The 13698-nt window shown below is 38.8% G+C and overlaps 2 protein-coding genes across 6 annotated transcripts in view; one reads left to right on the forward strand and one right to left on the reverse strand.

Annotated features, from left to right (window-relative positions):
- Positions 1 to 13698, reverse strand: part of Immp2l (inner mitochondrial membrane peptidase subunit 2) — an 826273-nt gene that overhangs the window by 392094 nt on the left and 420481 nt on the right. The gene's annotated exons all lie outside the window — the stretch shown is intronic.
- The window catches only part of Lrrn3 (leucine rich repeat neuronal 3), a 31652-nt gene continuing 21314 nt past the window's right edge, over positions 3361 to 13698 (forward strand). The window contains exon 1 of the mRNA XM_034514316.2: positions 3361 to 3841. The gene's annotated coding sequence lies outside the window, so the exon portion shown is untranslated. The remainder of the gene's footprint in view (positions 3842 to 13698) is intronic.

Genomic DNA, 13698 nt, shown 5'->3' on the forward strand with positions numbered 1-13698 from the left:
CCCACCAAACATACATCCTAAGCGATTCTTACACAGTGATGAAGGCAGGACTCTTCAAGCACGGTTTAAGAATTAATTGTTCATTCCCACATTTTCCTTTCCTGCAGGTCATTTTAATTATATGAAACACTCATGTGATGACTGCTATAATACAGATACACAATATAGATAAAATGTACAATCATTATGTAGTGAGTTTGCAATGTACAGTTTCTATCACTATGAACATACTGTAAGTGAAATACAGAAAGAAGGGGAGAAAAAGAAGAAAGCAGGAGAGAGCACGGAAGAAGGAGCAAAGAGAAAAAGCACACTTGTCCATCATCCACGAGATGACAGGGTAATGGGGCTGAGACACTCAGGAGTTGAGGCACTTTACCTCTGGCTCTCTGTGAGCAGCTGTGTATAATAGTTAAACATGTCTCTTGCCTTTCTAAAACACCACCTTCCCAAAGCTGGTGCCTTGTAATGTGGTTCCTCATACTGTGGTGACCCCCTAATGTGAAATTATTTTTGTTGCTATTTCATAACTGTAACTTTGCTACTATTATGAATTATAATGTAAATATCTAATATGTAGGATATTGAACATGGGACCCCTGTGAAAGGGTCATATAACTGCCAAAGGGGTCATGACACACAAGTTGAGAACAGTTTTTCTAGAACATTAAAATTCCATGATATTATGGCTTCTGATGACCACAAACAATTTTAGGGCATCTAATGCTCTTAAATTCTTATCAATCTACACAGAGATATCCTCATAGGGTGCTTCATTATAGAGAGGAGACCTAATAATATTACACTGAATGACTGTCTTCCCTGGTAAGTTAAGAAACCCCTAACACACTTCGATTCCATGCTGCTGATAATTTTAGCAGGAGAAACCTACAGCCAAAGAGAGTTCACATCTTCTTCAATCATGGCCAGAGTTATCCCTCCCTGCTAATAAAGACTCATCTTTTAATGCCCCATGATATCACACTTAAAGACAAGTATTATACTTAAAGACATATTTTTGATCTATCATGTACCTACATTCAAAGAGCAATCACATTTCTTACATTTGAAAATACAGCAGACATTTCTTTAAAACATTTTTTCTAGGAAATTATTATATATAAGGCAGTTTTTGAAATAGTATTCAATCCTAATTAATTGTAAAAACCTTTTTTGAATGTATGAATAGTTTGAATTTAAGTAATACAAGTTATTAATAGTTTTATTTATTTATTTATTTATTTTTCTTGTCATTACAGACAGTTGTGGGCTGTCATGTGGGTGCTGGGAATCGAAGCCAGGTCCTCTGGAAGAGCAGTTAGTACTCTTAACCAGTTGAGCCATCTCTCTAGCCTCCTGTTAATTTTATTTTTAAAAGGTATTTTTATCATGTTTGAGCCTCACAACTTATCTTCATTATGAGAGCATATTGTAATCAATACATTATAATAATCAACAGATTACTAGATTTGTTGATTGTATAATTAATAACATTCAAAACAAAGTGCTTAAGGAATCAGCATAACATAAAAGGAATTTTTTTCAAATAGTTGTTACAATTATAGCACAATTCTTGGTGTATAAATATTTAAAATGAGTATGAAAATTCAGTATGTTTCTAGTGAAGAAAGTAAAATTATTGGACTATTAAGTCATATGAGATGCACTCCAGTGTAACAGGCCACAGTCATCATCCTCCCACACCTCTGAGTGGATGCTCAAGTACCTGTAAGAGTCTGGTAAGAGGATAACATTCAGAAGTAGGTGTCATTTTGCCAATGAAGAAGCCACTTTTGTTTAGTATTCATGTATATCGAAAAGATTAGAGTTATCAATTATATATTAAAATAACGATATTATGAGGAACACTTACAATACCAGCATTCAAAGTGCCTAGGCAGAAGGTAAAGGCCCCTGACTCTGTCAACAACTTAATCAATACAACAAATAACTAAACCATTCATAGATTTTGTTTGAAAAAAAAAAAAAAAACTACAACATGAAAGCATTTGGCAGTCAAAAGACAATGTTGGTGAGGTTAAAGTTCCAGGCATATGGTCATGATGTAGAACGCTGGTTTAAGTCACTTCAATAAACACCTTAAGAAACAATTAGGTGCTAATGCTTTTGCTTTTTGTTGTTCCCCCCTCCCCCAGTACATCTAATAAATGCCATTTTCTTTTCCTCCACTAGAGGGCAGTCTAGCAAAGCAAGGGCTGGACCCAGATAAGGCAGCTTTGGACCTGTTGAAAATTGATCCCATGTTCCACTCCTCTCAGGATGTCTCTCCAGTATACTGTTTGTAAAACATGCCTTTACATTCTTCTACTTGTCATAGTCGTTCTGGAGCTGAACACAAGACTATGCTGGCATGGTTTCTAGTTTAAATATTCAAAATGTTTTACATATAATTCCTATGAAACCATTTTTCTAGTTAAGTAGCCATTCAGAGTTGATAGCCTTAAGTACAAAAAGAGATAATTTTAAGTATTCAGTCTATTGTTGATAAAAGCATCCCTGAGTAATAAATCATACATGTGAAACACATACACAGGCACATACATGTACAGGCACAAACAGATCCACATACAATACATAGCCAAGGTGTGGGATCAGATTTATTATACCATGTATAGAGAAGTGGCTATAATTGAAAAAGTTTATTTTGTAAGTGCTTCTCCTTACACACTATTGTTGTGAGCTTTGGAGAAGCAAATATGTGTTGTAATTTTAAAATCTGCTCAGTGCAGATAAGAAATGTCATTGTAAAACCTAAACAAATGAGAAAACAAAAACCTGCACACACAAAAAAAATCATCAACAAGAAAAAAAAGAAAGGGAGGGAGAGAAGTCAGGAAGGAAGAGAGAGAGAGAAAGAGAGAGAGAGAGAGAGAGAGAGAGAGAGAGAGAGAGAGAGGAGAGAGAGAGAGACTGTTAACTGCATGCACACAGGCTGATTTAAGCAGGATCTGTAGGGAATGAAACAAGGACAGGAGAGAGCTGCAGGCTGTTCTCCTCAACTGTAAAGCCACTGCTGAACTCCACAGACAGGGAGTCACAGTCGCTACCAAGTATTTTTAATATTCAGGAAATCCTTGTTCATAAGTGTTTCCTGTCTGTTCTCAGAGGAAAAGAAAAACAAAAACAAACAAACAAACAAACAAAAAAAACCCCACAGTTTCTCCAAATGACTGATAACACCTCAAATGGGAAAACTTGTTGAAAATTGCACACTGCTCCAAAAGAAAAAAAGGAAAGAAAAGAAAATGATTCCAAGGAAAATATGCAAGCCTGTTTCATTTATTTGTACCCTAAGCAGCGCTGTCATAGGACAGACAGGCTGCTTCAGCCAACCAGGCTAGAGCAGCTGCGAGTGCTACATCTTGGCAGTCTGAAGCGATTGGCTCCTCTCAGGGGAGTGGAGGGTGTTCAGTTATTAATGACCGCTGAGCAGGCAGCACCATGTCAGTGTGACAACTGATCTGGTGAGCGATGCACCACTAACCACCATGGAAACGAGGAGAAATAAAGCCAGCTACCAAGATCTCTCTCCGCTGGATTGAGAGCCTCAGCCTGCTGCTGCCGGAGAGAGTTCCAGTCAAAAGAAGGAATCCTAGCTGCAGGCTCCTGCCTTCCTTTATATTTTAGAAAAAGAGAGAAAGAGAGATACCATTGCTTGCATGTGTGCATATCTATAGTATATAATTGTGTATACTTTATTACACATACATATGCACCTATTTATACCGGGGCAAGAAGACAGCCATGTGATTATCTCAGCCAAGGAACTGAGCAAGCAGGGGCACCGGAGGAGGGCTATCCCTGCATCTGCTAAGGCAAGGTAAGTTTAAAATATACCTATCTATTTAAATGTTTCCTCTTTCGTGTTTTTGTTGGTGCCTGAGTTTTTACACATCAATTCTCCTTTGATGCTTCACCCTTGTCTGAATTCTAAGGGCATTTTTTTCTTTGCATTTTACTTTTGAGTGAACATGCAAACCCCGCTGGCTCTGCGTGTGCCTAGCTGTGTTCGTGGGATTCTCAAGCAGGCATTTTACTAGCCTGAATGCCCATCAGAGGATGTGAGTGGGAGAGAAAAAGCAGTGCCGGGGGAGGAGAGAGAGGAGGGAGAGAGAAGAGAACAGAACGACCAAGAGAGAAGCCTGGAGAAAGAGGAAGGAGACCGGGAGGCTGGGAGAGAAGGCAGCCAGAGAGAGGGGAGACAGAAAGAGAAACAGAGAGATGGGTGAGAGAGAGGGAGATGGAAAAATCGGAGTCCTTTCTCCCCCTACGGTTCTTGTAATGAAAAGCAGATCACTCATGTTTCTCTGTTCGGAAGCCAATGAGGCGTTGTTTTCCCCCCTGCCCCAGGGGATGGAGATTAAGGTGAACGCTGTTGTGTGTCAGGAGTGAAGGGCACCAGGCAGAGTAGCCGAATGAGCATATCACAAACAGTTATTGAATTTCTGCCAGGCTACATCTTACAGATTGTGGTAAATGACTTCCCTTTAATAATATCCCATCCTCTCACTGCTCTGAAGGGACAGTGCAAGCGTCTGCTTGCTAATGCAGCCCAAGAAGCAACCATGCTAGGTAAAAAGGGTCCTATGAACCAGAAGAGTTCTAATCGCCTTTGGTAATTAACACGATCGCAGTAGGATGGCTTCGGAGTGCATTTCCTATTTACGAAGAAGACTGTTTGCTCAGACAGACTGTCATATTCCCTTTGCTCTCACTGAGCGGGGTGGCTTAACTCGGCTCTAATTTATTCATTTTTTAACAATATGTCCTTGTTTCAGTGGCTCTAATTTTAGTGAAGTCAGGCTATGACCATGAGTGAGAATCTTCCTAGTTTAGCGAAAAGGAGACGGTGTGACAAATAGAAAAATAAGTACAAATTTAAAATACTTATCAGGAAAACAGTGTGCCCTGCTACAACAAATATTACTTGTGCCCCGAGTTCCCCATCTTCGGTTCCAGAAGCAACGCCTTTGAGACAGAATTACTGTCAGTCAACTTAGAGCATCCATGTAGTGATGATTCATGGAATACTCTGTGGACCGATTTTTACTTCCAATCTTGTAAGAGAAAGCCAGCTACTTAGAATATGCTTTCAAAGCGACACCACCAATTGAGGATGGCTGGGGAAACCTTCACTGCCCCAGCTAATGGGTCCCGTGGAGACATTAAAACAAACCCAGCATTTATATCTCATCTGCTGGAGCTCTCCTCTCTCTTCTCTTAGTTCAACTCACAGTTATTGGAGTCTGCTTTGAAAGTGGGTGCTATTCCTTTCCTAAATTGTGGTTTCAGACTTACTGGTTTCCTAGTCTACAACAGATGCCAGGATAGAAAGACAATAAGCAGCCACTTAGATCCTGCCACCTTCCTATCAACATGTCAAAAAAAAATGAGTCAGTTTACAATATGTAACATAAGGAGTCAATTAATTCCAGCGACCTTTGTGAACGACGACAATAAAGCAGTCTGACAATCTGCCGCTGCCTTCGATTTTTCCCTCTGTGAAATGAACAAGTTTCAGGAAAGGGTTCCTGCTCGGAGTGAAAAATGAAAGGAGCTGAAGCATTAGCTAGCAATATTGGCAGCCTGGCTCGCGCTGCCTCCAACGCCACATGCAATCTATACAAAAAACACAATGATTTATTACTGGGAGGAAAGCTGTTGCATTTGCTTCTCTCCTATTCATTAGAAGTGCTGCTGTTGAAACAGATTGGATCCGTTATTTTGAGGTAGCACCTAACTTCCTGAGCGGGAGGGAGGGCTGCCAGTAAAAACTCGGCTCCTCATCTCAAACGCCTGTAATGGAGCACTGCAGTGTGGCTGTCAGCTTTTGCCCAGACCCTTTCCTGGGAAAGTTTTCATACGAGACACAAACACATATATCCCTAAATCTTACCCAGCCTAATTTTAAATCACAACCAAGAACAGCTAAGCTCAGCGGATTCGCTCTTTAACCTTAGAGATGTTCTTATATATATTTTGTATATCAGCAGTACCAACTTGGATCTGAAAAATACTGACACTTCAGGCCCTGGGTGGTGTCCGGATGTACCAGTGAGTTTGGTGTATGGTAACCCACCCACCCGTGCTGGGTGATGGACACACAGGCATGTCCGGGAGATTTGGCCACCCATGCTCTCGGCAGTTATGAAACAGAATTGGAAATGATAGCTTTGTGCAAGGCAAGCCGCAAAGGGCCATCTTTTCAGGGTGCTGCTTGTCACAGGCAAAGTGCTAAGTTAGAATGCTGGTGACTAGGTGGGATTTTTCTTTGATGGCTGTAGTTGTTGCTGCTGTTAATGGTTTAATAAAGTGTATCACCTGCTTTCTAGGGCAGCAGTTTAGGGATGATGAAGAGGTAACCAATTATGAAACACTAATGTATTTACTAGTCTTTGTTCCCAAATTGGTTTGAAGTTGCAATTTTCCCTTACTCTTAGGTTTCCCTCTTCCTGGTGTAAAATTGCTGTTGAAGGTAACATTGGTGCCCACCACAAGCTAAGGCAGTAGATCAGAAAGGTTTGTAACCAAAGGAATATTTTAAGTGAAATGTTAGTGCTAAGCTGGTGGATCTGAAGTTCATTAAAAGGAAGCTACAAGCATTGTCAAAAGTGAGCCCCTACTTCAAACCTAAGTAACTGTGACCCAAAGAATAAATGAATAAAAAGTAGATGGTTCTAACCTGTCTTGAGAGACAATGTCTACATATATAGTCTACATGGCTTGAGTTTTGGGTGCTGAGCTATTTATCAGTTGTTTCTTTGATATATGAAAATAAACATAGCAATAAACACTAAACACATCTATAAAGCTTATCCACATTGTCAACACGGAGCTCTCATATGCCCTATACAAGGAACGTAGGAAAACTTCACTGGGTACCATCTGTTCATAGGACAACATAGAATCCTACCCCTCATGTAAAGTGTGTCTAGGAGGCAAACATGATGACATCTAAACCTGTGGTCATGATGTAAAATGAAATAAAATTCTAGTATGAAAAAGTAGATGTTACCAGTGGATGAGAAAAAATAATGTGGAGAATAAATAAAAATGTTTCCTTTTATTTGACAGAAGGAGGATAGACTCTCCACAGATTCTGTTTGGAAGTCAATCAGTACAAGATTAGTGAGGGAGACTTAACAGTAACCTCAAATCTTAGTGAAGTACAGTATCTATCTACCTGCTCACTTACTATACTTGAATAAATGTAAATTTTGTATGAACCTCTTTGCTATCATATTCATTCATCTTTAGACCATAAAGAAAGCCTATTTTCTTTCTAAAGAGACCATTAAATATTTTACACAATTACACAGCCTCAGCACAGGAGAATAAAACATGGTATCCTCATAGGCTAACAGTATATTAGAATAAAAAGCAATCCCTCCAATATGTTCATTTGATATGTGAAGAGGACCAAAGAGTTTAACGTTTTTATTGGTATAATGAAATAAAATGTCATTAGATCTTAAATTTGCTATTTACTAGAGAGTTCTAGAGAAGAAGCTTTTTGTATGTTCATTCCATTACTCCAAGTTGGCTTCCCCTGACTCAGAGAAAGATGCAGACTATACACCATTTTAAAAGTGTTTATCAAAATAATAAAGTACTATAGAAACAGAAGTCACCATCCAATAACAGTGATTACTTCAAGTGCACAACACAGAGACATTTCAAACCCCGGTTCTCATTTATATACAGCGCATTACACTCTAAGGTGAGTCATACACTTCAGAGTGTTCCCCAGCTGTTCAAAATCTGAGGAAGAACTCACCTACCCTTGGCCTAGAGATGCAGTTGTTAATTGGAAGCTGTACATTTTCCTAAGAATCCATTTTCCTAAGAATCCATTTTCCTAAGAAAATTATTTTTCTCTCAAATATTTCAAGACACATAAGATTGCCCTCTCCTCACTCACTGTCCATTCTCACTCCCCACGCCCAGCCTGTAGGTGCCAGTAGAAAACAATTTGCCTCCTTGTCCCAATTCTGAACTACTGTTTTTATTTTAGGCGTGACAGCCCTTATAAGCAATGCCATTTCTCTACTTTTACAGCTCACAGGATTCTTTTCCTTTTGTAAAATTTCTATCTGTTTCTAAAATGTTCTCCAAAGTTTAATTAACATAATAGTAATCAACGGACCCGGAAACTTTGGGGAAATCAAAAAGGATGTTAAAATGCATAGCAACAGAGTGATGGTGGAGATTTAATACTCACAAACCGTCTTTTCACCTTTGCCCCTCAGCAACCTGGAAGGTCACGCATAGTAATTCTCCTAAGTAAGGTCTTGTTAGGGAAGAGACAGTGGGCGAAGCCAAAGTTTTGGGTGAGCAGGTGGCAGGAGAGCAGCACTCACTGCCAAGCCTGAAACTCGGGAAGCCACCTTACATTTTGCTAACTCCCTCTCTGGACCTGACCCTCTCTAGGCTTATGTCTTCCACATGGTGTCGATATAGATCTCCATTGATTTCTGCAAACTAAAAACTACATTTCTTAATTGACATTACAGTTTAGAAGTGCCCTGCCTGTGTTAAATAGGAAAAAACAACCATTTAGACTGACGATGTATGCCTGGGGGGAGGGGGGGAGAGGGCGCATCCAGTGGGGCTTCCACAGCCTATTACGGGCCATGTCACTTCGAGAAAACTGTCATTTTCCCATATGGTAGGAGGTGGCTGAAACTGAGATAATGGGGAGGAGTTAATCAAAGCACATGACATGCCTGTACTAGGTAATTTTTAAAAATGCATCAATCTTTAGAAAGAAATGCTCTAAAGCATTCTTCCTCCTCTTCCGATTGTCTGACACTCTATGAATGGCAGGGGTCTCAAAAACTGCGTGCAATGAGGTAATATGTTACTCAGGGGCTTCTCTAGGTTACCAAAGTTTAAGAAGTAAGTTCTCGGGTCTCTAGAAGATCCACCCCAGTGAAAGTAAACAGAGAAGCTACTCCTTGGGTATCTCCTTCCTGGTTAGTCAACCACAAGGAGGAATTAAACACAATTCAGAAATGCCACTACTAATGTTAAGAATACAAACTGCTAAGTTTGCAAAATGGTGACGGTAAAATGCCAACAAACTTTGTTGACAAAACATTTCTTAGTCTGAAAGCCTAAGTGATACTGTTTTGAACTTTTAAAAGTAATTTTGTTTTTTAAACGAATGAAATTATCCCAAATTTAAAAAGGCAAAATAACCAAATCAACCCACCATTACCATCACCACCACTACCCCCACCAAACAACAACAACAAAGCAAAAAGAACCACATATGTGTTGTCAAGTTCTACTTCTAGCAAGTAAAACATCCCATGACTCAGAGCAGCTCCATTCAGGGAGATTCAGTCTTCATGAACTTTTGCCTGTAGCTCAGAGCAGCTCCATGCAGGGAGATTCGGTCTTCGTGAACTTTTGCCGGTCCACACCACGCAGGCCCACGAAGGCAGTAAAAGGTTTTGTCTCAGTACTTAGTTCTCTTTTTCCAGAGGCTGAAACCATTACGATCAATGTCCCCATGGAACCAGGAAGGAAAGTGGTATTTTTCTGCTTGTACAAAGCAAGGACTCCAGGACCCGGCACAGACCTGCTCCCAGGACTCTGCTCACAAGTGTACCAGAGGCAGGAGTACAGAAAGCCTCAGATTCACAGCAATTTTGAGCAATGAAAATGCAGGATGTTTTGACTATAGGACATATATAAGGGGCTTCATTAACCATAGTAAAAAAAAAAAAGGTGGATTTAGGCTTATACATTTTCCTAAAACTATTAAATTAATAATGAAAGTCAAATTATTTCAGTAGATGCAGGCCTTAAAACATTTTTTTCTATAATTCACTACAGTTTTATGACAAAAAATGAGGCATTTAAATTACACTGTCAACAAACTTGTAAGTTTACTCTGGCTAAGAAAATAAAAAAAGAAAATTAAAACAGGTATTGAAACCAAACATATAATGACTGATATTTCACCAAATGACTGATATTTGCCCTTATAACTTTAGAATATTCATTCTCCTTATGCTACATTCATATGCCTAAGAATCTCAGCCTAGCAGAGCTTCCTAACAGTGCTCATGGGCTCTACTTCATTCTATTTTTATCAAAAGTCAGTCTCAGAAACACCGAGTACTAACTATGTTCAGCAGAGTATTCAACACCTGCAGGACGCAGGGGAGCACAGTGACCTTTGCTGAAATTTCAGTGGTTGCTGGGAATCACTTCCATATACAGCTACGACGATGGCTTTCTAATTCTTGCGAAGGGCAAGGGGGTGATGTCCTTACACTGAAGGTGCCTAAGGCACTGAGAACAAAAGTATAGAGTAAGGAAAGGGTCCACCTTACCTTACCATTAACAAAGAGAAAGGACAGTAGGAAGGAAAGAGACCATCATGTGAGCATCCGACATGGAACAGAAATATATTCAAAGCACACACAGACCTGGAGAGCTCTGGCTGTAGTGTTTTGCATGGAAAAAAATATACAAAATGTCATTATATGATATGAGCTTAGACTATATTCATCCAACAAGTCAATTTGCTGTGTGAATACCTGAATGCATTCACTTCCCAAATATGTCACTTATATTTGTTCCTCTGACTGCAGTTTATCATGCACACATTTGTTACATGCACTACAGCTGCTCAAAGAGTGATACAGGTGATGCGAGGCAACATCTTTATAAATCAGTGAGCCTGTTGCCAAGCCATTTCCTTAATCAGTTACTTTGTTTTTAAGAAGCAAGAAAATTTCAGTTTCCTTTCAATGTCCCATTTTTCATTTACATTATGCTGTTACTGTACAAAATGGTCAAAGAAATGGAGAATTAAAATAAATAGTATGGCATAAATTATGTGACCAGAAAAACCTGTAAGTTCAAACCACACTACCTGTCTTAGAACGTACTCTTTGACTCAGGTAATGGTAGTGATATTAGCAACTCTCATTGATCAATACCATCCATTATGTGCTAAACCCTGTGGCCGAGCGAGTGAGTCCTTAGTGCTTACAAGAGCCACATGAAGTACTATTATGAATTCCATGCTATAAAGAGTGAAACAAGGCCCAGAAGAGAAAAGGAATAAAGCAATTAAAGACAGAACAGGAAAAGGAGCCTAAGTAAGCGTGGCTCTACAAGACATGCCCTTTCTGTCATACACATCAACCCTGCCTCCCGAGAATGCAGCTAGTCTGATGCACCATCCTAGATTCAGGCTCATCATTCCATACCACACTCAAGCAGAGAAGCTCTTTGCAACACTCGCTCACATGTTTCTTTTTCCCTCTGAGTAGGGTAGTTCTTCACTTACTTATAGTTAAGTGTTGATATACATTAGATGGCCTAAACTCAATTTTATAATTCAGTTCACAAATGACAAGTGAATTTCAGCTCATAAGATATCTCCCTTCACATTTTATAAGTGAAATTCAACATGCATCATCACCTGAGGTCACACAGCACAACAATGGCACTGAGGAAAAAAAAATACACATCTTAGCTCACGTGCCTCGAATTTCAATATAGATTTATAATAATCCCACGAAACATCTAAGCTCGATCTGTTGACACTCTGTCTTCATGCATTCTCTCTTAATCAAGAAAATAGAAAATGTCGGAACAACACCACTGAAGCAAGAGCATCAATTGTCAGTGAAACATATTGATCCTGTCCAGTATCAATAACTTTCCAGCTCTATAGAGTTAATTGATGGAATCTGTCATTTGGTTTTCAAAGTGAACTCTAAGCCAAACCTAAAACTTCATCAGAAACCATCTATGCTGGTTCTTTGTAAAGCTGCTGAGTTTCTCACTATGCCCCCCCCCAAAGGTTAGCAGGGGAATTCTTCAACTTCTATGTCCTAGACACAAAAGCTAAATAAGAAATAAATGTAAAACTGTTCTTAACTAAAGCTTGTACAGTGAGGAAAAGCACTCGTCATCAAGCTTGACAACCTGAATTCCATCTCTAAAACCCACTTGGTAGAAGGAAGAGAATTGACCCTCGTGATTTTTTTTTCAACTGAGGCTTCCTGCAATGACTACACATACAATGTCTTAACAATATGAAAAAATATTTTAGATCATAACTAGTTAGACTAATGAAAAAGAAAATTCAAGTATCTAAAATGTTCAGTTCTGAAGCAATGAAAAGTAGTCTCATGCGACATCACCCAACTAAAAGTCCATGAAGGACATGAATATATTAAAATCATTATACATCGCTGTCCTTATCTTTGTGTTTGGGTGTGCATGCGCTTGTGCTGCACACATAAGGCAGCCAGGGACAAGGCTGGTGGACTCAGTCCTCTCCTTTGAGCACACGGCTTTCAGGTTTGGGAGCAAGCTTCTCTACCCCAACCCCAAGTCATCTTGCTTGCTCAACGTGAACAATTTTTAATTAAGAACTTTTAATAGCATATGTCCTGCTACTTCTTGTAGTTATTTATAACAATGAATGAAGAAGGGAAGGGAGGAAGAGAGGGGCTTTCCAGCACCGATTCAACACAGCATGTCCTGAACCCTGGCTAATTTCTGTATCCATCTCATCTCTCCATGAGGAAGCTAAAGCTCCACGTGAATACACAACTTTCCAAGTTTATTCAGTGGCAAAGGGCTTAAATTCCACTTTTTAAATTGATGGCAAAACCCACACTATGATGAAAAATGCTATTGTTTCATGCCAATGAAAATTTTAGAAAAAGGTTAATGTTTCTTCAATGGGAAGCACTTGTCACAGACATTCCTAACAACGGGCTCACAGTTTTCAGTTCATCTACAAAGACCTTACACAATATTTAGTCAATCTTTGTCTTTTGCCACATGCTATAACTAGAGAGAACATTCTTATTTCATGAATAACAAACACTTAGTATAGGTCAACTAATTAAAATATTTCACTTAAATATATTTATTAATATGTAAAACCAGACAAGTACAACATACACTAATTGCAGAGTGACTTATGAACTTCTAAGATTTCTATCTCATTTTAGAGAACAGAAGTTGCATTTAAAATAACTTAAGTTTTCTTGACCATAAATATCTTACAAATTGCATAAGAGGACAATGTTTCTAACTTATCATTTTACTCCCAAGATATGACTCAGTTTGGAAAATACTGCCAATTTTCTATTATTTTTCTATACTTTGAATAACTGGAAAAAGATGAGAAGCAGTTCTAAGTTTAAATATGTTCCATAATTTCTCCAATCTAGAATGGGAACTCTTTTCCTGGGCCAGCAGAAAAATTATTTCCCATACTGTACTAGAGGCACTAATGCATGCATCTGTAAATATCTCTTAGGCATGAGGTTTGCCATTACACACCATTATGCCCAACTATATAAAAACATATTGTCTGTGTTCATACTTGGTAGTGGCTTCTATGTATCTTTGAAGGCAGAGATATTCTAAGACAGGATACTTGGTCATTCATTGAAAAATGGTATTCCATTTTGATAATCAAGCATGGATACATTCATATGGTTAATAAGTGGTATATGTATCACAGCAAATAGACTCGAGTATTTTTGTCCACTCCCTTGATAATTTTATTAAAATGTAGAATTTTACAAACTCTGAGAGTAAGAACCCAGAAGTTATAGTGAATTTCTGAAAAAAACAAACAAACAAAAAACTTAAGCATTAAATAACTAAATATCAGCCTTTGCTGTT

This window comes from Arvicanthis niloticus, chromosome 11 (genome assembly GCF_011762505.2).
Source record: "Arvicanthis niloticus isolate mArvNil1 chromosome 11, mArvNil1.pat.X, whole genome shotgun sequence".
Taxonomy (NCBI): Eukaryota; Metazoa; Chordata; class Mammalia; order Rodentia; family Muridae; genus Arvicanthis; species Arvicanthis niloticus.